At 38.0% G+C, this 23,354-nt stretch overlaps 1 long non-coding RNA gene across 1 annotated transcript in view; it reads left to right on the forward strand.

Annotated features, from left to right (window-relative positions):
* LOC139082901 (uncharacterized) overlaps positions 1 to 9,411 on the forward strand; it is an 82,179-nt gene extending 72,768 nt beyond the window's left edge. The window contains exon 2 of the long non-coding RNA XR_011539246.1: positions 9,166 to 9,411. This is a non-coding gene — a long non-coding RNA (uncharacterized lncRNA). The remainder of the gene's footprint in view (positions 1 to 9,165) is intronic.
* Positions 9,412 to 23,354: the final 13,943 nt, after the last annotated feature.

A 23,354-nucleotide genomic window follows, 5' to 3' on the forward strand; every position in this document is an offset into this window, starting at 1 on the left:
CCACCTTAGCAGCCCTGGGCTGACTATTAATGGATTCTTTAGTATGAAACAAAATAAATTTCTGTGTTGGGAAGCCACTATTATTTTATTTTTTTTTTTGTCACATTCAGTTATAAAAAATACTAGCTAATATATACACCTACTTACTTGAAGACAGAAATTATGTAACATTTTTACAGTTCTAGTGACACCAAAAGCTGTAGATTGTGCCACTTGATTTTGATGCCATATATTCTGGGGAATGAATACAAGGAAGACTTGCTACTTTTAAAACATGTGACATACATATACATAATAGGAGAAAAAAATTTAAAAGCTTAATATTAATATTTAACACACTATTAAATAAAGTGGCGTCTAGTGACCTCTGTGCTGATAGAGTAATTGCAATAGCAGAAAACCCTTCGGGTGAGGTACCTCTTATAATGTAATAACCAAAATGTTTTCAAGAAGTTCTTGCAAAGTACAACAGTGTCTCCCACAAGAATTAGGTTCACAAGTTAACATCTCTGGCAAAAATCCCATCTAGTCAGTATTACCCTTAGGATTCTCAGAAAGTTAGAATGTACATCGTTTTGGGATAGAGCCCTATTCAGATTTCTGGACAATCAAACATTCTTCATTTGTATTAATGGTAAATTCCCTAATTGTGAGTGGACTACTGGGGAGAAAATTCCAAACTTCTTTGCTTTCCTTCAGAGTTTACTTCTGATTTATATATTATACCTCTAAATTCCAATATACGCTAATACATTTGTTTGTTATGGTGGTGATTAAATAAGATAGGGGAGTTGCATTTCAAACTGTACTCGATTTCAAAGTCAGCTTGTGATGTTACCTGTTTAGGAAGTGTCAGCGTCATAGGCTGTTTGTCTATCCTCCAGGTGTCGAGCAGGTACCAACATCTTTCAAGATATCATTGGTGAATTTTCATACAAAATGTCAATTTTTCTAAGATAAGTTGATTGTAAACTTTTCAAAATTATTTGTAATTACGTGGGCGATGAATTCCAGAATTTTACTTTTTTTATGTTCAAGTTCATTTGCAAGGTGTTGGTATGAATAATTCACCATATATGTGACTGATAAGAAAGTATATTCATTAAATGTTTGTAGAAATATATTTGCACCATTTTTGTATCTTGCTGGTGCTTTTAATCTACTGAATGAACCTAATGTGTTGAGGCTGGATTGTAGCTATATTCTGTGGATACAATCTCAAGGGTGAAATAAAACTAAGTTTGGACTGCCATGAAAAATAAAGCAAATAGGATTCATTTGTTGCTTTAAAGGTTTGACAGAAGTGAGCACTGAAGAATCTTTTAATTTTAAATTAATTTTTATTTGTAACAAACTATCATGGGAAAACAATTTAAAAAGTCTTATAGTGCCAAGAGTCATGGAAAGCATCAGTCTCCTGTTCCCTTCCGATGCCTAAGCGACTCCCCACAGGCAACTCTCAATTCTTTGGTTGTTCCTTTTGATATTTATCTCTAGGTACGCCAATTACATTGATTGTTGCTACCTGTTGATTCAGCGATTTTAGACACATCATTTGATTTCCATTTTGAGAGATGAGGATTTGGATTCATTTAGTGCTTTCCCTGCCAATCATGCTTAAAATAAAATTTTGGTAAAACCCACACATTTTTTTCTTGTTACAATATAAATATTATTTACTTTGAGCAAAATAATATTCTATAATTATATTTTGGTCCCTGAACAACTTTCTATTTGTTTCCTGGAGATAATTGGTATTTTTACATTTACTTAATTCTCTTGGAATATTTAAGCTTTATGCACCCTTGAGGAACTTGGAAATTGTTTTCTATGCAGTCCAACCTCTCAGACCATTCATCAGGTGCATTTCTGCTCTAGAGAATCTGCTTCTGGAGGCCTCTGCCGTCCTGCTACATCAGAATTCTTTGCTCCCTGGGCTTGGCACAGCGCTGATGACTGTGCTGCTAGACAAGACTTCCTTTTGACTCTTCCATGTATCGGGTCCCCAGGTTCCCAATTCCCAGGTCTTTCCTTTTTTTTTTTCCGATTTAACCCTGCATTTTGGTGAAGCACATCTTCCAATAGCTTCACGAAAAATGGTGCACGGGAGAGAACTTTTTTGAAATTTTGCATGCTTCAAAATCCCTTTATTCTACCCTCATATTTGGTTGACAGTCCTGTGGTTCTATAATTTTAGGTTAAAAGTCATTTTCTCTCAGCACTTTAAATGGAAAGCATTGTTTACTGTCTTCCGGCTGCCAGTGTTTGTGACGAGCAGTCCAATGCCATTCTTACTCCTAATTTTTGTTGGCTTCCCTGTTTTTCTTTTCTGGAAACTTTCAGTATTCTCTCTTTATTTGGGGGGAATAAGATGTCAGTATTATCTGTTCAATGCAACCTAACTAAGATCATATAGGTTAATCTTTATTTGTTTCTATCAAAACTGCTTTGCCAAAGAGGGAAAGGCTAAGAGTGTCACGTGGAATTAATTCACTTTCCAAGCTCCAGGTCTCTTCTAGGTAGTCAGCATTATGTGTCCTTCTGAGTTTTATTCAGAGAAGTCTCTTCGTCTGCCTTTGCCATGACCCAATCCTAGGGAAGGTGGGTTGTGACCTTGAGTGTCTACTAAGGTCGTTCGAGGACCAGGCAGCTACTTTTCTTTTGCAATGCAGGGTGCAAGCATCTACAACAGCCAAATTATTGTGACATTATTGAGATAAGCTGCACTTATCCTGGCTGAGATTCAGTATAGATGGCTAATGTCTTACAATGGGAAAATTTACATACTTTGTTTTACTGTATTTTGTTTATTTTTCATTATATTTTTAAATTGTTACAATAATACATATTGAATACAGAAAAATCAGGAAAGAAAATTTACTCACCATTATAGAGATTGTAGATATTCACATTTGAACACTTGTTAGAGAGAATTGTATGTGTTGTTTTTCACTTTAACAGTGTATCAGGAGCATCTCCCTGTGTCAACAAATATTACCGCACATATTGTACAGCATGATTTTTGATGGTTCCTTAGTGTTTCATTGTATGAACTTGCCATAATGTATACAACCATTTTCTTAGAACTCAAGACTTCAATCTTTTGTTTTTGTTTTTGCTGTCTTAAATATGGCAGAACCCCAAATGGCTCAAGTTTCATCAGCCTATAAATGAAAAAGGAGCCACTCTAACATTAATTTTTGAATTAAGATGTCTCATAGCCCCTTTCTGCATGATTCAATCCCATCAGTAATTTCTAGAAGGCCCTGGAGAAGTCTTACTTGTGGACAGGGGTAAGTCAATGTCTACTCTTTCCCTCATGCATCTTCAAGGGATCCTCAACCACAGACATTTGAGGAGGGGTCTTGACTCCAATGCTAGTGCTGGCACCTTCTAGGGCGAGGCTGCTTCTCAGCGGGCCACACTGAGCCTCTGTATGTGCTTTGCAGTACTCTCAGACTTTACTACAACAGGGATCTGCCAAAGAAATAGGCAGAATCTGCCTTTCCCCATTTAGAGCTGGAGTTGTTTTCTAGGTTCTAAGGCAGCAATGCTTATGCCCAGAGTCTCACCAGGCATTTCATGAAAACAGTCTTTCAGCTTCTGACTCAAATTCCTCCCTCTCCAGGGCAGTGGTTCTGCATCCTGGCTGCACATCAGAGCCACACGTGGGACTTTTAGAAGATGTAGATGCCCAGGTCATACTTCAGATCTGATGAAATACTTTCCCGGGTGGAGCCCTGGGCTGTGCATTTCAAAGTTGATCAGATGGTTTTGCTGTATGTCGTAGATCTTTTTGGTGCTCTGTCTAGATCTCATCTCCCTCTGAGTTGTAGCCCTCTCTCAGCTTCTGCAAATGTTGTGCCTAACGGCTTGTGCTTGCAATCTTTCCCAGAGGACTGCATTTGCCGTTTTGCCCAGAGATGCCATCAAGGTTTCACCAGCACTATAGAAATGTTATTGGAGAGCACCCCAAATTCCTTTCACAGTCTCTCTTTCTAGGAAATCTGACCTAAGACAATGTGAAACCCAGCTACTCTTCCAGAGGCTTTTGAACAAGGGACAGACATCATGTTATTTCCAACACTGGTCTGTTTTCTCTCCTTCTGCTCTGGGGTACACCTATTCATGAACATGCACATGAACACATATACACACATACGTACACAAACACACACACATGGGGAGAACTGTTCTGTTCTCTTTTTAACAGAAAAAGAAAAGTCACATGTATGTCAACTCATCTACTACTGCCTGCTACGACATTTATTGGTCTGTCTTTGGGCATATCTTTTTAAATTTCCCGAGTATTAACAATTGTAACTGGAATTGCTGGGCTGATCGTAAGGCTTTTGATTCATACTACCAGTAGTTTCTCTGAGAGTTTATTCTAATTTACTCTAGAACAAGCAATGTACAGGTTTTCATCCTCCTAGGGCTGCCTGGCTTTCTACCCTGGTTTCCCTGGGAAAGGGAGGCGTTAGATGGACACAAATGGTGACAATATTCTATGGTTGGTAAAAGTGTAACTGAATATAGATGGGGATCAGCCTAGAGGTCTGGGAGAGAGAGGATGTGGAATGAGATCGCTTTACGACAAAGACGATAGCATGTAAAATGACCTGGATTCTCAGCTTGAGAAGGAGAGACTTGGGTGTTATCTAAGCCACGACGAAGAATGTGTGTTCTTTGAGGAGTATTTGCCTAGAGGTTTTTCAATCATTATATTCCACCTCTATAAGGAGGGAAAGGGCTGATGCAGTTGAGTTCTGTCCAAGGACAAGAACTCCGTCATGCTATTATGGAATGCACTGGCAAAAGGAAGACAGTGACTAGCCTTTGCATGGATCAAAACTCTTTTCTCCTCCTTCTTTGGAATACTTCCCCCTGTATTTATTTTTCTTGGGCATTGAGCTGTAAGGACACTTGGAAATATGAATTTGTGATTTTGTGAGATTTGGGTGTAGAGATAAGAAGTAACTTTATATATAAATCTATTAGCTCTATAGGGTTTCAAGTCTGCCAATAATAACATTCTACTTCTTCCATTGGTAAATGAATAAAAAACTTCCAAACACTCATTCTGCTAATTACAGGCACCTTCAAGGGAGGTCAGGAACTAACTTGGTTCTCTGATATTAAAGGCCCTCGATTCTGTATTCTGATTATTTGAAGATTTATAGACCTAGATTTTTGAGAAGAAGGAAAGCACAATCCGAAAAAAATGTTTTTTTGAAGTAATACCAATTCTAGTCATCTTTGCCTTAAATCTCCTGAGGGCCGAAATCTGGGAAAACTTACACATGAGTTACTATTCTTTTAGGTCCTGGCCCTGAAGGCATATGAATCAATTTATTAAAATTTATCTTGGAAGTAGGTTAGCATAGAAAGACTTTGGTCATTTGTATATTGTCCCTCTGTGATCTCTTCTTCCAAAACATCTTTTTAAAAGATTTCACATGACCTGGCTAAGAATCAGAGAGGGCCAGATGCATGTCCCCAGGTAACACTCCCTGCTCAGAAGTGGCCACAATCAGGGCATTGTGTATAGCAGGGACCTCGGATTCTGTGCCCAAATGTCTTCAGTGAGGCGCTGAATGGTCCTGGAGAGCCAGAGAGGAGCTTTGTGCCAGCAACTCCCGTAAGCTGTCTTTGAAACTGCCCTTATTAAATTTCTGCTGGGGTAATTTGCTCTGGGGATCTCCTAAGTTACTTGAATGGATAAAAATAAGCTGTCAATCTTTGACCTGACTCTAGTTAGTAGAACAGGGGTCGTGAGGGGTTGGCAGGGCTTCTGTGTCAGGCTCCAGGGAAAGCTGACGCAGGGTTAATGCGATGCTAAAGTCTTCTAGTTCCTCCTGCCTGAGCCACAGATTCCTTCTCATCTGCCCCCTCCTGTTATCTCCTGTCCCCATTTGAAAATGCCAATTTGTGTTAATAGAAATAAGAAAAAGTGACTAATATATTATTTTTTCGCTCTTTTGCCAGGGAGCACATGTGTTGGGGACCCAACTTGGCACAACTTCTTTCCAAAACTTAAGACTGTGGCTGGGTTTCCTCCTTTGTTTTGACCCGAACATATTTACACAGAATATTTCTCAGCCTCAGTCACTGACATTATTCTAGCTACTCACCCAGGATGCCCCTCTTACCCTGTGCCTGTCAATGGCTGTAATGCACACTTGATGGAGGCAGGTACTCTCTGGATTCACACAGAGAATCTGCAATTAGACTGAACCAGGAGAAGATCTGATTAAAAGAAAGCATAATTAAGGATAAAAATGTGCCTAACAAGATGTGGAACAAGAATAAAACAATGTGTGAGCACACAGCCCTTGGGCTGACATTCCCATTAGGGTCAAATGAGTATCACTAGATAGAGACTATGGTGGATATAACTGGCCATGTCCTCTACAGGCCAGGCTCCCCTACAGGGCTCTCTGTAGGGATACCTGGAAGGATGCCCAGGTGAAGACACCTGGAACCTGGAAGTGGTGAGGACACCTGGAAGAGAGACCAGGTGGAGAGTCCAAGGTCACTCCCATCTGGGAACATGTACAACTTAAGCAAGAACTTGCAGGAGCTGTCCCAGAGCCACTCTGGACCCTGTGAAGCCAGGCCTGAGAGCACAACAGCAGGCCCGTGGCAGGCCCAGTGTCTCTCCTGTCCTGCCCTACTTGTGGATGGGCATATAAAACCACATCTAAATCAGTTGGTGGGCACAGAAGATTGGGGAAGGAACCAGGCTGACAATTATGCAGTTACTGGAAGGGGGCTTAAATGAGGAGAAAAGAAAGTAGGATGGCTATCGTTCTGCCATCATCCTAATGAACATTTCTTGGGTTAGAGGAGAAAAGGGTAAGAGGAAAGAAAGAGAAGAGAGGCAAAGCAGTAAAGAACAAAGAATAATCATAATGGCACAGTGAGGGGCATGGAAGATGGTTCTGGAGAGTCTTTTCCCCATCAGAGGATGCAGAGTAGGGAGAAAGCTATTTAGCTCTGCCATTTAGCGTTTCTGGATCTGGGGAAGCAGTGGCATAAAATTCAATCGAATTAACAAGATGAAAGGGGCTTTGATATATGCCAGACACTATGTTTCATTCTGTGAGGGGTAAGAAAATGAGAGAACAGTCCCTCCCTTTTGAGGGTAATGCAATATGGCAAGGGAGATGACACATTCGGAAGAAACAATCATTCACATCCCACTGAAGTAAGATCTAAAATAAAGATGCGAACAGGTAGCAGCAGGGAAACAGAAAAAGTGAATGCTTCCTTAGGAAGAGCCTCAGAGAGCAGACGTGAGTATAAAGGACACCTGGGACGTGGAGCAGACACAGAGCAGGGAAATGGCCTTCAGGCTGAGGGGAGAGCTTGAACGGAATGAGGCATGGAGCTGGGGAAGCCTGCTTGTGTTTGGAGAAGGGTGAACTCTCTCATGACAGACACTGGAGCTAAGGGTGAACAGTGAATGGTGAGCCTGCATGGGAAGGCTCGATAAAGAGTGTGCAGATCCTATAATGTCAGGGTGAGGATTTGATGTTTGATTTGATGATGTGTGGGATGGGGATTCCTTGACAACTGTAAAAGAAGAGACTGGTGAGATCACAGCTGTGCTTAAGGAAGATGCATCTAGAGATACTATGCTCGAAGTGTTAGAGCTAGAAGACTGGAGACAGGGAATATTGCACAGCAATCTCTCAAGTGTCTCTTGGATTTATGCATATCTTCCCAACAAAGGCACTGCCTTTGTTCTGAACTATCTTTTCAAGAATTTTTTTTTTTTTTTTTTTTGGTGAGGAAGATTGGCCGTGAACTAACATCTGTGCCAATTTTCCTCTACTTTACATGTGGTACTCCACCACAGCATGACTTGATGAGCGCTGTGAGGGTCTGCGCCCAGGATCCGAATCTGTGAACCCCAAGCTGCTGAAGCAGAGCATACGAACTTAACCACTACACCACTGGGACACCCCCTTGAAGATGTTTTTTTTAAATGAGCAGCTTTGGAAGATGGAGTTAGTGTCTCTCTTCAGAGCAGAAACAGGCAGGCCTACTGTCTGTTACAAAAGATTCAGTTTCCCTAAGCTCAGGGCTTCCTCTCATGCAATGCAAACCACTGTATATGCAGGAATCCATCTGGGCCCATCTTCAGTGCCCCTGTGGTACTTAGAAGTAAAGACAACTGACATCGATGCGTTGTTTATGTTGCTTGCTGTGCTGTGAGAAATAAGGTACTTTGTCTCTGACCCCACAGTCTCATGTCTTCTGCCATAATCCATGAAAGCATGGCAGGCTAATGTGTCACTTGCAAGTAGTGTAAGCATCTCAAATTCGCCATAATTTTTGATGGAGAGGATACTGTTAAGAAGCTATTTCAGCAATCTTAATAGTAAAAGCTTGTTTTAGGGCAGAGATATAATTTTGTTTTATTTGTTTTTTACACAGGTGCCTGGCTTTTACATATGACTGATTTTATAACGTCTAGAAACTACTGTTTCTTTATTTCAAAGATAACATGAGCACCCTGGTAATAGACACCCTGACCCAACATCATCCACGATCATCAATTCATCCCTCACTTTTCTCCGGAGTCTCAGCCACTAGAGTCTCAGAGGGGAAGCAGGGCTCCTGGAGGGGTTGGGTATAGTGTGAGCCCTGACAGTTGGCTTTTCTTTTTGTAATGTAGGTGCCTGACTTAAGCTTTAACAAAGGCTATCTTGAATCAATACATTGCCAGCCACGTGATTCCATAAAGAGCCAGGACACATGCCCCCAACACCACCCAGGAGGCTCCTTTGTTTTAGAAATCTGGTTGATTTAGATAACTAGTGATTTGGGCCACTTGCTTTTTTTTTCTTTTTCTCTCTCCCTGCGCTTTCAATTCCCACTCTTATGTTTTAAATTTGCCAATAAAGAGTGAGCCAGCAAACCCTAGACCCTCGCCCTCCACCTCAGTAAAAGCAGGACCCCAGGATCTGTAAGTGAGCATAAGTGAAGTCATCTTGTTACGTTAAACGACCCCAGCCCCTCCTCTGTGTGACTACTCGCTGCTATGCACTTATTCTAAAAACCTTCATATGCTCTCCTGATTTATGCCCTCCACTTACATATGTACTCTCCTATAGCTTGATAAATTAAAACTTTGTTTTATGAGTTTCTCTCCAGGAACGAGCTGACCACAGGTGGGAAACACACCTACAAGGTATCCTTCACTGTGACAGAAGAATGGAAGAATGTGATGTCTGGAGCCCATCATGGCTGGGTACCAACATCCCTGGACCCTCTCCTCACTGCCCATTTTCCCAGTATAACTGCCTCAAGATTCTGTAATCCTTGAAGACAGTTTTTTGAGACATTAGTCTGCCATCTTCCTGATTATGCCAGGAATTGAAATAAAACTTCCTTTCTCGATCCTTAACTTGTGATTAATTGGCTCAGATCATGGTGAGCAGAGCAAGCTGTGTAACAGCCCATGCTTTCTCTCTCTTTCTCCCCACAGACCTCGCAGTGTGGTCCCAGATGTGCTTTGTACACTCCAGGGCTTGTAAGCAATAAACTCTTTTTTTCTTCAAAGTTTCGTAATGGTTATTGCTGAAGGGCATCTTGCAATCATAGTAAGAACCAAAAGGGTCAGTCCAGTCTAGTTGTGCGTAACATTGGTTTGGAAAGGGGAGATGGCTGTGGGAAGCTCGCTGTGAGGGGGTGCGGGGCGGGTGAGTGCTCCCAGGCATTTCTAGCTGATACAATCGATAGGCTGAGAGTGGCATAAAACAGTGGGTATTAGGGGTTCCTATTATGTGTAGAATACTTTTACACTTTGAGTTTGCTCTTTCAATCTGCCTAAATGAAGCCAAAATAGCTGTTCCAAAACATCTTCCTCATCCTAACTATACAGGTGTTTAGCCAGTAGAGCCTGAAAGAACAAGTGAAATAAAGTCATTGAGATTCAAAAATAGAACTAGTTGGGAAATTCTTGTCTTTAAATTGCCTACCCCAATTTCAAAGACAGAGTTGTGTTTAACTTTATTTAATTCAATATCTTTATACTATGACCAATACTAGATATTTTTTAGGAGTGGCTCTACCACTTACTATTTTTGTGACCTTAACCCTCAGTATTCTTACCACGAAGTGAGAGGGTTGGGCTTGATTATCTTTAGGCTCTCTTCCAGCATTGGATTCCAAGAAGCCTAGTTCATGGAGCTGAGTAGGGATGTAATTTCCATCTTCTTTTTCCTTGAAAAGCATGGTCAGAGAAGTTATTTTAATTGGAAAGAAGGAAAGATGAGCAATTTGAGTATGTGAGTATGTTAAATAAGCTTCTTAGTTTCTTTTGCTAATAATAACTTTCTGGACCCCTTCTTCGCTTTGAAGAAAACCCAAAAGAAAGGGCAGCAATTTTTTAACGTTTGAATAGGTACTTAGTACAGTTCTTCCTCGACTTACATTGGGGTTATGTCCAATAAACCAAAGTTAAGTTGAAAATATTGTCTAAAATGCATTTAATACATCTAACCTATGGAACATCATAGCTAAGCCTAGCCTAACTTGAACATGCTCAGAACACTTGCATTAGCCTATAGTTGGGCAAAATCATCTAATACAAACCCTATTTTATAACAGTGTTGAATATTTCATGTAAATTATTGAATACTGTACCGAAAGTGAGAGACAGAATGTTGCATGGGTACAGAATGGTTGTAAGTGTATTGGTTATTCACCCTTGTGCTCGAGGGGCTGACTGGGACCTGTGGCTCTCTGCTGCTGCCCAGGATCATGAGAGAGTATTGTACCACATACTACTAGTCTGGGAAAAGATCAAAACTCAAAATTTGAAGTACAGTTTCTACTGAATGCGCATCACTTTCACAGTATTGTAAAATCGAAAAATTGTTGTCGAATCATCAGAAGTTGGAGAAAATCTATATCTTTAATCTTTTTTTCCAAAGATAACAAAGAATGGGTTTTGATAAGGATTCTTTCACATGGGCATAAAAGTGGTGATATTCTCACCAAAATGTAGAAGCAGTTTCAGTACTGAGACATTAACTGTCATCCTTATTATTTTCAACTAGTAATTAGCTTTTATTATTTGCTAGAGGTGTGAAAAATCAGATAGGAAAATTTTTTACTGTCAGAAGGAATGACCTATTGTGATTGCGTAAAAAACACCTCAAGTGGCACTGTTTCTCCTGCCAACTGTAAAGATGAACAGATGGCTGGGTAAACTCAATTGGTTGGGCCACTGTGTTAAAGAGAGCAAGGTCATGAGTTGAAGTCCAATATGGGCCAGTCAGCTCTGCTCTCTTCCGCCCTGCCAACCATCTTACAAACAGAAACCTAACTGGAAGTCAGACCCTGTTGATGGCATGTCAGTGATGACTTCACACGTGATGAATAGTGAAAGATTATCACTTTTCCGCAGTCCACTCTGTTCTGTCTGCTTTGAGTTCATCATGTCTTTATATGCCAATGCAATTTAATTCAACAATTGTTAACTGCTTTAATGTGCTTGCAAGAGAGTTTGACCTGACAGTAGTGTATAAAATCTATTCTGGAGAAGCTTATAGTCTTGAATAGAAACAGACACTCATGAAACAGTGAATCAAATCAAAGCAAATCAAAATAAACTAGAAATAGTATAGAATAGTACATGGCTAAATCTCTGGAGTAATAGTTTACACTCACATTTTCTTGAAGTAATTTTATTCAAACTATTCATATGCATGTTCAGCATTAGTGACTGCAAATTTGTAAAAGTGCTTTTTGAGTCAACTAATGTTTACCCGGAGCAAATCATCTTCACTTCCAATTAAGCTGTTTGTGATATCAGACTAAAAGAATCTGTGCATGATTCTGTTCATGAAAATGTTATCCTGAGCATGAGCACTTGTTTATGTAACATTCGGACATTAAGACAGTCTCTCTCCCTCTGCCATTCATCCTGTATTTGTACATTTTTATCTTCACAATGCATGCACTTACCATATTTCTTTTTAAAATGATCTTTAGAAGGTTGGTTTTCAATGATATTCAATCCTGAAATTGTGAAATCACACCTTCAGGAATAATGATCAAATCTTCCTATCTCTTTTTTAATAAAAACATTCATTCTTTACTCCACGTATTTACCTGAGCTGACCTGACTTCCTTAAATTTTCTCCCCATTCCTTTACTTCTCCACACACATCTGACTTCTTTATTTTCTGGCTTACTCCAAAGAACGTTCTAAGATCTAACCCAGACTTGTACATAAATTCTTTACTTAGCAACTTTAGCTTTTTCCTGAAAATTCTGCTACTAAGTGAAAAGTTGTTAAATTAAAAAGCATACCTTTAATTTGAATGAGAAAGATCATGATGTATTCTATCTCAGCATAAAATAACCAAGCAATTTTCACAGATAGAAACATTTAGCAATAAAACAATAAAAGCAAGCTCATATAAGCAAAACATAAGTTTGCAAGTAAAGAAATGTAGATTGTGCATGAAATGAAATGCGCTGAAAATTGATTGTATGCACTAAATGAGGAACAGAAGACACGACGGTGTTGGAGATGGAAGGGTTTGAGACAATCATTCTTTGAATGTAGATTCCTTTTTCTGCACTGTTTTCCTCATCAATTTCTCTAACTGCACTTAAAAGAAAAGTTGTAGTGCAGAAATATCTCTTTTAGAGCAAAATAAAGGTTAAACACAAGAGTGCTTTGAAGTCTACAGAAAAAGTGCACGTACACATTTTCTATGAAAAGTTACATAAAGTTAAAACTTTTCATTCCACACATTTGACCTACATCCCTCCAAACATGTTTTGAGTTCACCTAAAGATGGCATACTATTCAAATTTGTTCCATATGATAGTCTCTGGCTACAGACTTTTCTGTTGAGTAAATGTGTGTGTCTTTGCCTGAAACTATAATTTTAAACTATTACTTCCTAGAGCGCATTTATTTACTGTGGTTTTGGATAAAAAACTCATTATGAAAAAGGAAAAGAAATCATCTGAAAGGCAGTATAACTTTTTAAGAGTTGTTATTATAAAAACTTACTAATGTAAGTAATTGTGTGAAATGAATCTCTAGTCATGGTCTCAGAGGCCATCTGTGGACGTCCAGCTAGGTGAAGCGTTCCTTCCCTTTATTCTTCTCTGTGGAGCCCTTTTCCATCTCTTCAACATTGCTTTTAAAGATCTCTTTGTATATTTCCCCTACAGTATCGCTTTTTGAGGGAAGACCATGATCTTTTTGTCCCTAACACTTAACCGTATACCTGGCCCATAGTTCTTGAATAAATCAATGAATATGTAAGTCTCCACATTCACTTTAACTACCTGCCCCCAGATGAAGGCAAGTCTCTGTGGTACCTACTCAACAGACTACTGGAAATGGTTGTCAGTCTTAAATTATCACAGATCAATAGAGCATTTCACGTCTGAGAGAACATTTCTCTCTACCAAAATCATGCCTGATAACTTGGGTGGAAAATTACTCTAGTGATCAAAGATTTATCTTTTTTTCTTTGAATTTGCCTAAATTTTAGTTGGAATAGAATACTAAGTTTCTCTTTTAGTGATCTGAGACTATTCGTTCTGGGTACCAGATGGATTTCTCTTCACTTGAGAATGAAAACATCTGACAGACTTTGTTAGGGCATATGTCAGTAATGTTATTCATGGGGAAAGTCTTCCAAATGACACGCTTGTCTCTGAGGGCGTTTATCTGGAGCATGTGTTATGTCTTCAGACGCTTCAAGTTCACACATTAAAGACATTAGTTCAGTTGTAAATTGTTTCAGGTCTATAGGCTCAACGCCTGAAAGAAATCATATTCTCGGAAAATGAACATTTTCACTCTTCTTTTTCTTTTCTAGGGTTCTAAAATACATTTATAAAGTGTAAGAGAGAAAAATTCATACTTCCTTAAAAACTATTCACCTTGCACTGATTTCTTCTCATACTGACAGCCAATCAAATTTTCCTCTTTTAGCATCTGCTAAGAAATTGTGCCTGGGAGGACATTAAGACTATTTTCTGCCAGGCCCTGCCCCACACTCAGTAATGGACACCCATCAACACATCAGGTGGTGCTGTGACAATGAGTTGATGTCTAGCATACAGACATCACTGCTGACAGTGCCATACAATGCTTTTAATAATGAAAATAGGCTTTGGTTAAGTCCTCTTTCTCTTCTGACAGCCATTAGAAAGACAAGTGTCTGGAGGTAGAGATTGTGATCCTGGAAGAGTTTGTCTCTACAATTCTGATAACCCAACCTTGGCTTCATTAGCACTGCGTTTATCCCTCAGGGAAATAATCATTTGACAAATCATCCTTTCAATGTCTAACTCCAAGAAGAAGAAAGAGGAAGAGGAGGGGGAGGAAGAGAAGAAAGAGGGAGGATTTCTTCTTACGGAAATAAAGATTTATTATAACACTATAATAATTAAGATAGTACGAAATTACCAAAGGGGTCAAGAAACTGACCAATTTTTAAGAAAAAGAACCATGTATATATGCGACACTTTGCTATACAACAGAAGAAGCATGGCAAGTCACTGGGGAAAGGAGGGACTGTTCAATAAATGGAGCTGAAAAATTTTGTTATCCATGTGGAAAAAATAAATTTGGATCCTTGTTTCAGAGCATTCAAAATCTAAACACAAGACATATTGAAAACATAAGTATCAAAAGCAAGGGAAGGGTCTTATCCATATGGCTTAAACTTCAAGGGGTGGTAACGAGAGTCCAAGGATTCTGAAGAGATTCCTAGTCCCACTTCCACTACCACCTGGTGCAAGTGCCATGGGTGACATGATAGCACCCTGAAAATTCTTATAAATAGCCTGATATTTGCAGAAACGTGACTGTGGTGATTTTCTCATTGTTTGTCCACTTCAGATGAGGGAGAGTAGAAATAGCTGGTGAGGAGATGTAGACAAAGACCTCTCACAAAAGACTCCAAAGTTAGTAGGGGGAAAGACTTGAACTCCAAGAGTACCCTGGACATTTCACCCACCCCAGAGAGGAGGGAGGCAAGTTCCATCAACAAAAGTTTCACACAGCTTCAGAAGAGCCTTTTCTTCCCCGTTCCCCACTCTCACTTCCCAGAACTATAGAATACAATACACCAGGAGTATTATAGCCCAGGGGCGATGACAGATAATTTACCTATATTATATTGGAACAAACAGGAATTTTAACAAAGAATCCCATATTAAGCTTGGGCAAGATAATAAGAAATGGTATGAGTAATGTGGAAAATATATGGTAACAAACACGATCCATGCGTAAAAGAAAGTTGTAGAACTTTCTGAATAAAAGTCAACATAAAGAAAACATTTTTATTTTTTTCCAGCTTTGTTGAGATATAACTGACATATACCATTGAGGAGGTCTAAGCTGTACAACATGATGATTTGATGCAGCTGTATATTGTTATATGATTACCACATTAAGGTTACTTAACACCTCCATCATCTCACATAATTACCCTTTTGTGTGTGTGGTAAGAATACTTAAGATCTACTCTCTTGGCAACTTTGAAGCATATAATGCAGTACTATTACCTGTAGTCATCATGCTGTACATCAGATCCCTAGAATTTATTCATCTTATAACTGGAAGTTTGTACCCTTTGTTGACCAATGTCTCCCTATTTCCCTCACTCCCCAACTCCTGGCAACCACCATTCTACTCTTGGTTTTTATGGTTTTTTTTTTTTTAGATTCCACATATAAGTGAGATCATACAGTATTTGTCTTTCTCTGTCTGACTTATTGCATATTTTACTTAGCACAATGCCTTCAAGGTCCACCCATGTTGTTGTAAGTGGGAGGATTTTTTTCTTTCTCATGGCTGAATAATATTCCATTGTATATATACACATTTTCGTTATCCATTCATCTGTAGATGAACACTTAGGTTGTTTCCGTACCTTGGCTTAAGAATAATGCTGCAACGAACATAGGAGTGCAGAGATCTTTTTGAGATAGTGATTTCATTTCCTTTGGATATATATCCAGAATTGGGATTGCTGGATTATAAGATAGTTCCAGTTTTATTTATTTTTTTGGTGAGAAAGATTTGCCCTGAGCTAACATCCATCACAAATTCTCTCTCTCTTTTTTTTCCTTGAGGAAGATTAGCCCTGAGCTAACATCTGTGCCAATCTTCCTCTACTTTGTATGTGGGATGCCTCCACAGCATGGCTGATGAGTAGAATAGGTGCACATCTGGCATCTGAACCTACGAACCTGGGCTACTGAAGTGGAAGGCATGGGAATTTAGCCACTTGGCCATGGGCTGGCCCCTACTTTTAATTTTGAGGAACCTCCATACTGCTTTCCATAGTGGCCGCACCAATTTACATTCTCACCAACAGTGCACAAGGGTTCCCTTTTCTCTGTATCCTCAACATTTGCTATCTTTTGTCTTTTTGATGATAGCCATTCTATTAGATGCAAAGTGAGATTTCATGTGTTTTTTATTTGCATTTCTCTGATGATTAATGATGTTGCACGTCTTTTCACATACTTTTCGGATGTTTCTATGTTTTCTCTGGAAAAATGTCTATTCAGTTCCTCTGACCATTTATTAATTGGACTGTTTACTTTTTTGCTATTGAGTTGTATGATTTCCTTATCTATTTTGAATATTAACTCCTTATCAGATATGTCATTTGCACATATGTTCTCCCATTCCATAGGTTTCCTTTTCATTCTGTTGTTTCTTTTGCCGGACAGAAGCCTTCCAGTTTGTTGTAGCCGCACTTGTTCAGTTTTGCTTTTGTTGCTTGTGCTTTTGGCGTTAGATCCAAAAAAAATCATTGCCAAGATTAATGTCAAAGAGCTTTTTCCTTGTGTTTTCTCCTAGGAGTTTTGTCATTTCAGGTCTTATGTTTAAGTCTTTAATCTATCGTGAATTAATTTTTTGTGAGTGGTGTCAGATAGGAGACCAATTTCATTCTTTTGCATGTGATTATCCAGTTTTTCCAGCACCGTTTATTGGAGAGAATACCCTTTCTCCATTGAATACACTTGAATCCCCTGTCAAATACTATCTGACTGTTTAACTTTGTTTAATTAACTTTGGGACTGGCCTGGTGGCATAGTGGTTAAGTTCACCTGCTCCACTTTGGTGGCCCAGGGTTAGCAGGTTCAGATCCCAGGCATGTACTTATACACCACTCATCGAGCCATGCTGTGATGGTGTCCCACATACAAAATAGAGGAAGATTGGCACAGATGTTAGCTCAGCAACAATCTTCCTCAAGTGAAAAGAGGAAGATTGACAACAGATGTTAGCTCAAGGCCATTCTTCCCTATCAAAAAAAGGTTTATGCAAGGGTTTATTTCCTGGCTCTCAATTCTGTTTCATTGGTCTGTGTGTCTATTTTTATTCCAGCATCATACAGTTTTGATTACTATAGCTTTGTCACACAGTTTGAATTCAGGATGTGTGATGCCTCTAGATTTGTTCTTGTTGCTTTGGCTATTTGAGGTCTTTTGTGGTTCCATATGAATCTCAGGAATTTTTTTTCTATTTCTATGAAAAATGCCATTGGAATTTTGGTAAGGATTTTTTGAATCTATAGATGATTTTGGGTAGTATCGACATTTTAACAATATTAATTTTTCTTTTTTTGATAGGGAAGAATGGCCTTGAGCTAACATCTGTTGTCAATCTTCCTCTTTTCACTTGAGGAAGATTGTTGCTGAGCTAACATCTGTGCCAATCTTCCTCTATTTTGTATGTGGGACACCATCACAGCATGGCTCGATGAGTGGTGTATAAGTACATGCCTGGGATCTGAACCTGCTAACCCTGGGCCACCAAAGTGGAGCAGGTGAACTTAACCACTATGCCACCAGGCCAGTCCCAAAGTTAATTTTTCTCAACCATGAATACAGGATATCATTCCATTTATTTGTGTCTTCTTCAGTTCCTTTCATCAAAGTTTTATAGTTCTCAGTGTATAGATCTTTCACTGTGGTTAAGTTTATTCCTAAGTGTTTTATTGTTTTTGATGCTATTGTAAATGAGATTGTTTTGTTTTTTCTTTTTCAGATATTTCACTTTTAGTGTATAGAAATGCAACTGATTTATGTGCTTTGATTCTTCTTTCTGCAACTTTACTGAATTTGTTGGTTAGCTTTACCAGTTTTTTGGTTGAGTCTTTTTTTCTATATATAAGATTACATCATCTACAAACAGAAAAAACTTTACTTCTTTTCTGATTTGGATGTCTTTTATTTCTTTTTCTTTTTCTTGTCTAATTGCTCTGGCTAGGACTTCCAGTACCATGTCAAACAGGAGTAGTGAGAGTGGGCACCCCTGCCTTGTTCCTCATCTTAGAGGAAAAGCTTTCAAGCTTTCACCGTTGAGTAAGATGTTAGCTGTGGGTTTTTCATAATGGCCTTTATTGTGTTGAGGTACAATCCTTCTATACCTAATTTGTTGAGAGTTTTTTCCTTGAAGTGATGTTGTATTTTGTCAATGCTTTTTTCTGCATCATTGAGATGACCATATGATTCTTTCACTATATTAATTTGTTATATAATTTTTATTGATCTGCCTATGTTGAACTATCCTTGCATCCCAGAGATAAATCCTGCTTGATCATGGTGTACAATCCTTTTAATTTTTCTTCAATTCATTTGCTAGCATTTTGTTGAGGATTTTTGCATTTATATCCATCAGGGATATTGGCCCATGGTCTTCATTTCTTGTACTGTCCTTATCTGTCTTTGGTATTGGGGTAATGCTGGCCTCATAAAATGAGTTTGGAGTGTTCCTTCCTCTTCAATTCTTTTGAAGAATTTGAGGAGGATTGTCATTAATTCTTCTCTAAATGTTTGGTAGAATTCCTCAGTGAAGCCATCTGGTCCTGGACTTTTCTTTAAGAGAGTTTTGATTACTAATTCAATTTCCTTTCCCGCTATATTGGTCTGTTCAGATTTTGTATTTCTTCATGATTCAGTCTTGGTAGGTTATTTGTTTCTAGAAATTTATCTATATTTCCAGGTTATCTAATTAAGTGTTGTCATTATGAGTTCAAATTCCCAACTATAATATACTCCATGTAAAATTACAAAGTATTGGTCTAACTTTGCCCTGATTTGGTGGGCATTCTTCAGCCGTAATAAAAACCAAAAAGTCCTTGATATCTATTTTTATATAGAGATATTTTTTCTTTTGTTAGCTAAATTCTGAAAAAGGAGAAACCTAAGATATTAACAGGAGAGACTCCATTTCATTATTTTTCAGTAATACATTTATCTTTTGGCCTTGTTAGAGAATTACGCAATAAACAAGTGATTTGCTATTAATCTATTAAAAATGAAGGAAAATTGAAAAAAATCATATTTCAGTTGTTGAGCATCAAAGATCGTCTTGTGCTCAATGGAAAAAATGTAGAATAGAAATTGTCATTTTGTCTCAATATGCTTAACTTTATGTTTATTCATTCATGAGTTATATGTATACCTTATAATAAAAAATGTGAGGTTAAAAATACTAAATAATATTTATTGAATGAAAGTTGAATGGGTAAAGTCAATTCAGTATTCTTGTTTTTTCGTAAGGGATGATTCAGATTGCAGTTCAGCCAACATATTCATTCACTTAACAGATGTTTATTGAGCCCTCACTCCTCAGCAGGTACGCTGGGAGTAGAGCATTGATGAATAAGAGAACACTCCTGCTGCACGGAGCTTACTTTTCATCAGGAGAGAAGCCAAAGCAATTAATTGTGCTATTTGAAGTTACTGGAAACTTAAATGGAATTGAAATTATTGATGTTGTTTACATCTAATGAAAGATTACATGGCAGGGAGATCTAAGGAAAAAAAATGTAAAACCAAACCCAAATTACATTACAAAATAGGACATATATAGAATAGAAAGTAAAACAAACAACAACAGCAAAACCTTTATTTTGGATGATGTTCTATATTAAAATGCTTTATTTTATGAGCTATTTCTTTGAAAAGTCCAGTTACAGTTATCTTAAAGATGATATGTTTATAGGGACTTACACAATAATTAGTTCCTGAACCATTTTCTAGTCGTAGAAATTTGAGGGTCTATCTTGAAACAACTAAAGATTCTAACTTGGTGATCATTTAGACTTAAGCTTGTGAGTATTTCAGAACAAAAATATGTTAAGGAAGGAAGGGCCTCTACCAGCCACACCTTTCTATGTTTTATTTCCATAGACATTGTCAGGAAAATTTGTCAGACTTGGAAATGGGCAAGAGATTCCCAGGTGTCCTTTTGGTGGATGGCTGGGTATTACCTGGTGGATCTTGGGAAGTTATCTGATTCTGCAGGGATGTGCAGCTCTGGCTGTCTTTCTATTCAATAGAGAGATTTACAACTCTGTGGGAGTAAAATATTAAGTTGTAGGAAACTGAGAGTATTGCAAATTATTCTTGTCCAGGGTGATTTATATTCTGTAGAAAAGATGACTCCAAACTTTATATTTTATTACCCTATGGGATATTAAACTGCTTTGCATTTATTAGCAAATGTATTTCAGCATTTCTAATTGCCTTTATACATATATGTCTGTTCTTCAAATTCTCTTTAAATTGGTTCTAAGATCTTACTGGTTTCTTCACTAATTAATGAACTAAATAAAATCTTTGATTCATGCTCATTTTATATTTGTATGAGAGTCATGACTTAACTGTTTTGAAAATCGTATGTAAGCAATATAAAAATTGACCTAAGTAATATCTGCATTTTGGGGAGATGGAAATTATTCTTTTTATTTTATTTTATTTTAATGACAACAACAAAAAAGAGATATTTCAGAAAAGTGCATGTACTGAATGTAAAATTCACTTTAAAGGATTTATTTTGTGGGTATTTATATCTAAGTTCGTTTGAATTACTCTTAAAATGTTTACTTTATTTGAAAGGCAAATAAATGAGATCTTTGGCCTTCAGCTTTGGGCACATAGAAAATATTGGCAGTAAATGATTAATAGACCCTCAATAATATGAAATGTGGTACATTCTTTACGATTCTACCCAAATAAGCTAATCAACCTTGAATAACAGTATCAGCACTGAAATAAAATTTGCAACTCCTTATTATTGTTATACAATTCTAAAAGCACTCCCAACTTACTATTTTATTTGTAATTTTAACACCATCAGAGGCAAACGTGGGTAATGTATCACATTCTATATTTTAAAAAAGCACCAAGAGGTTAAAAGGCTTGTATTCCCATAATTAAACAGTGAAGAGCTTGCCATACTCTGAACAGATCTCTGGGCTTCTGTTACATGATCGGACTGTGCGGGTCTCTTTTTACTATAATATATGCTGAAATCATGGATGAAATATCACTCCCACCTTTTTTGGTTTTGCTCAATGAGTACAAGCTACTTGGCTCAAGTTGGTGAGAGGATTCTTTTTCACTAAATAATGCAAGAGTTGCTAGTGACGCAGAAAAAAAGACAGGGAGCTTTTATTTTACCAGCATAGTTTACAGAGAATTTGGCTGTTGTGTAATCTAAACAAATTTTAAATTTAAACAAATTTCAAAATAGCAGCTTTGTCTTTAATGTGTTCCTCCTTTTGTGCACTTGGGGTCTTTCTGGATCTAATTCAAGTTTTAGTCTTTTTGCATTAAAGAGTGAAGCAAAGAGCAGGGCATTTCCAACAGCTTTGTGAAGAGAATCTTTTTTCATTCCACAAAGCCTTGAGATCTTTGGGTACAGGGGATAGGAGAAGGTTAATAAATAATATCTAATAGTTTCTTCCTTCTGAGCATCTGAGCAAACTTCAGAGGAAAGGACATTTATTATTCTATTGATTCAATAAATTATATTTTCTGAACGCCTTTGGTGTCAGCCATTGTGATAGGTCATGGTGGTAGGGAGTACGATATGGACTAAGATTTGCTTCTGGAGTGTAAGGAAATTATAGCATGGGAAACAGAGAACAAACAGCAAATAAGAAAGGGAGATAGTAGCTTGAGAAATGCCCCAGATAGAGTACTCACAGAGCATATGGAGCACAAGAACAGAGAACCAATCCAGGTCCTGGTGAGCCAGAAATATGATGTCTAAGAGGTAAGGGATTTGTAAGAAATGACTTTACGTTATTTGGCCTGTTATCTCATCTTTAAATTGTCAACTAATATGCTCCTGCATGGATCTGCTGTGCAAACCAAAAAATTTATGTATAGTGCTAAGCACATAGAAGTGCTTAATAAGTGATAACCATTATTATTACTCTTATTATGACTAATAATAAAATAGAGTTTGAAGCATGAATAACAATATCCTTTAGAAAAAGGACAAGAAGTGATTTCATATGCAAAGGCCCAGAAGCAAGAGCAAACTTACTGTAAATTCTTCAACATGACTGGCTCTAGAGCAGATGAAAGAAGTGCCAGAGATGAACTGGAAGATCAGGGAAAATCCAGGTCATGTAAGGCCTTGCAAATCACCTTAGGAATTTGAATTTATACTTAAGTCCACGAGGAGCCATTAAAGGATTTCAAGCAGAGGTGTGACACGTACTGGTTTCCATCCCACAAAAATCAGTTTGACTAGTTTGGAGACCATGTTGCATTGGGGAAAGTTTGAAGGATATAGGGAGATAATTACAGAAGTATCTATGAAAGATGATATTGTCTTGAACTGGACTGGATACATTGAAAATGGAAAGAAGTGGAAGGATTTGAAAATCATTTAGCAGATGGAACCCACTCTTTGGAGACCAGAAGTTAAAGACAAGAGGGTGGGGATGAGTCAACGAAGAACTCAGTATCTTCCTTGGGAAAAATGAGTGGCTCGCAGTGTAATTCACTGGCTTTGGGATGCAGAAAAGGAAGAAGAAAAAGAAATGGAGGAAGAGGAAGAGGTTTTAGGGGAATTTAATAAGTTTAGCTTCGGACACGTTGGGTTCTGAGACAACTGAAGAAGGGTCTTCACAGGTGGCTGGATCTACGGTCTGGAGCTTAGGAAAGATATCAGGTTTGGAAATACAGATTTGATAGTTGTCACTATATATATATATATAAAATATGTCTATAGATCCATGGACCATGTTACATATTCTTGGAAAGATGTGTCACTTGCAGAAATATAATCCAAACAGGAATTTCAATTTGTACTTGTGTCCATCCCAAACATTCAAATCGTCCAAAGACAAGTCCTCAGTAACTTCTTTTAAAATCTCTTGACTGGGTCTGTTCTCTAGAAAATATTGAGAGTTACCTATTTTCTCACTCCATGAAAGGCTGCTTTTTAATGGGTCATCCACACTGTACCATCCTCTTTGCCCTTACTGCATGTCATACTTTGGACTTGTCACATCCTTACAATGACATGCTGC

The sequence above is a fragment of the Equus przewalskii genome, chromosome 4 (genome assembly GCF_037783145.1).
Source record: "Equus przewalskii isolate Varuska chromosome 4, EquPr2, whole genome shotgun sequence".
Lineage (NCBI taxonomy): Eukaryota > Metazoa > Chordata > Mammalia > Perissodactyla > Equidae > Equus > Equus przewalskii.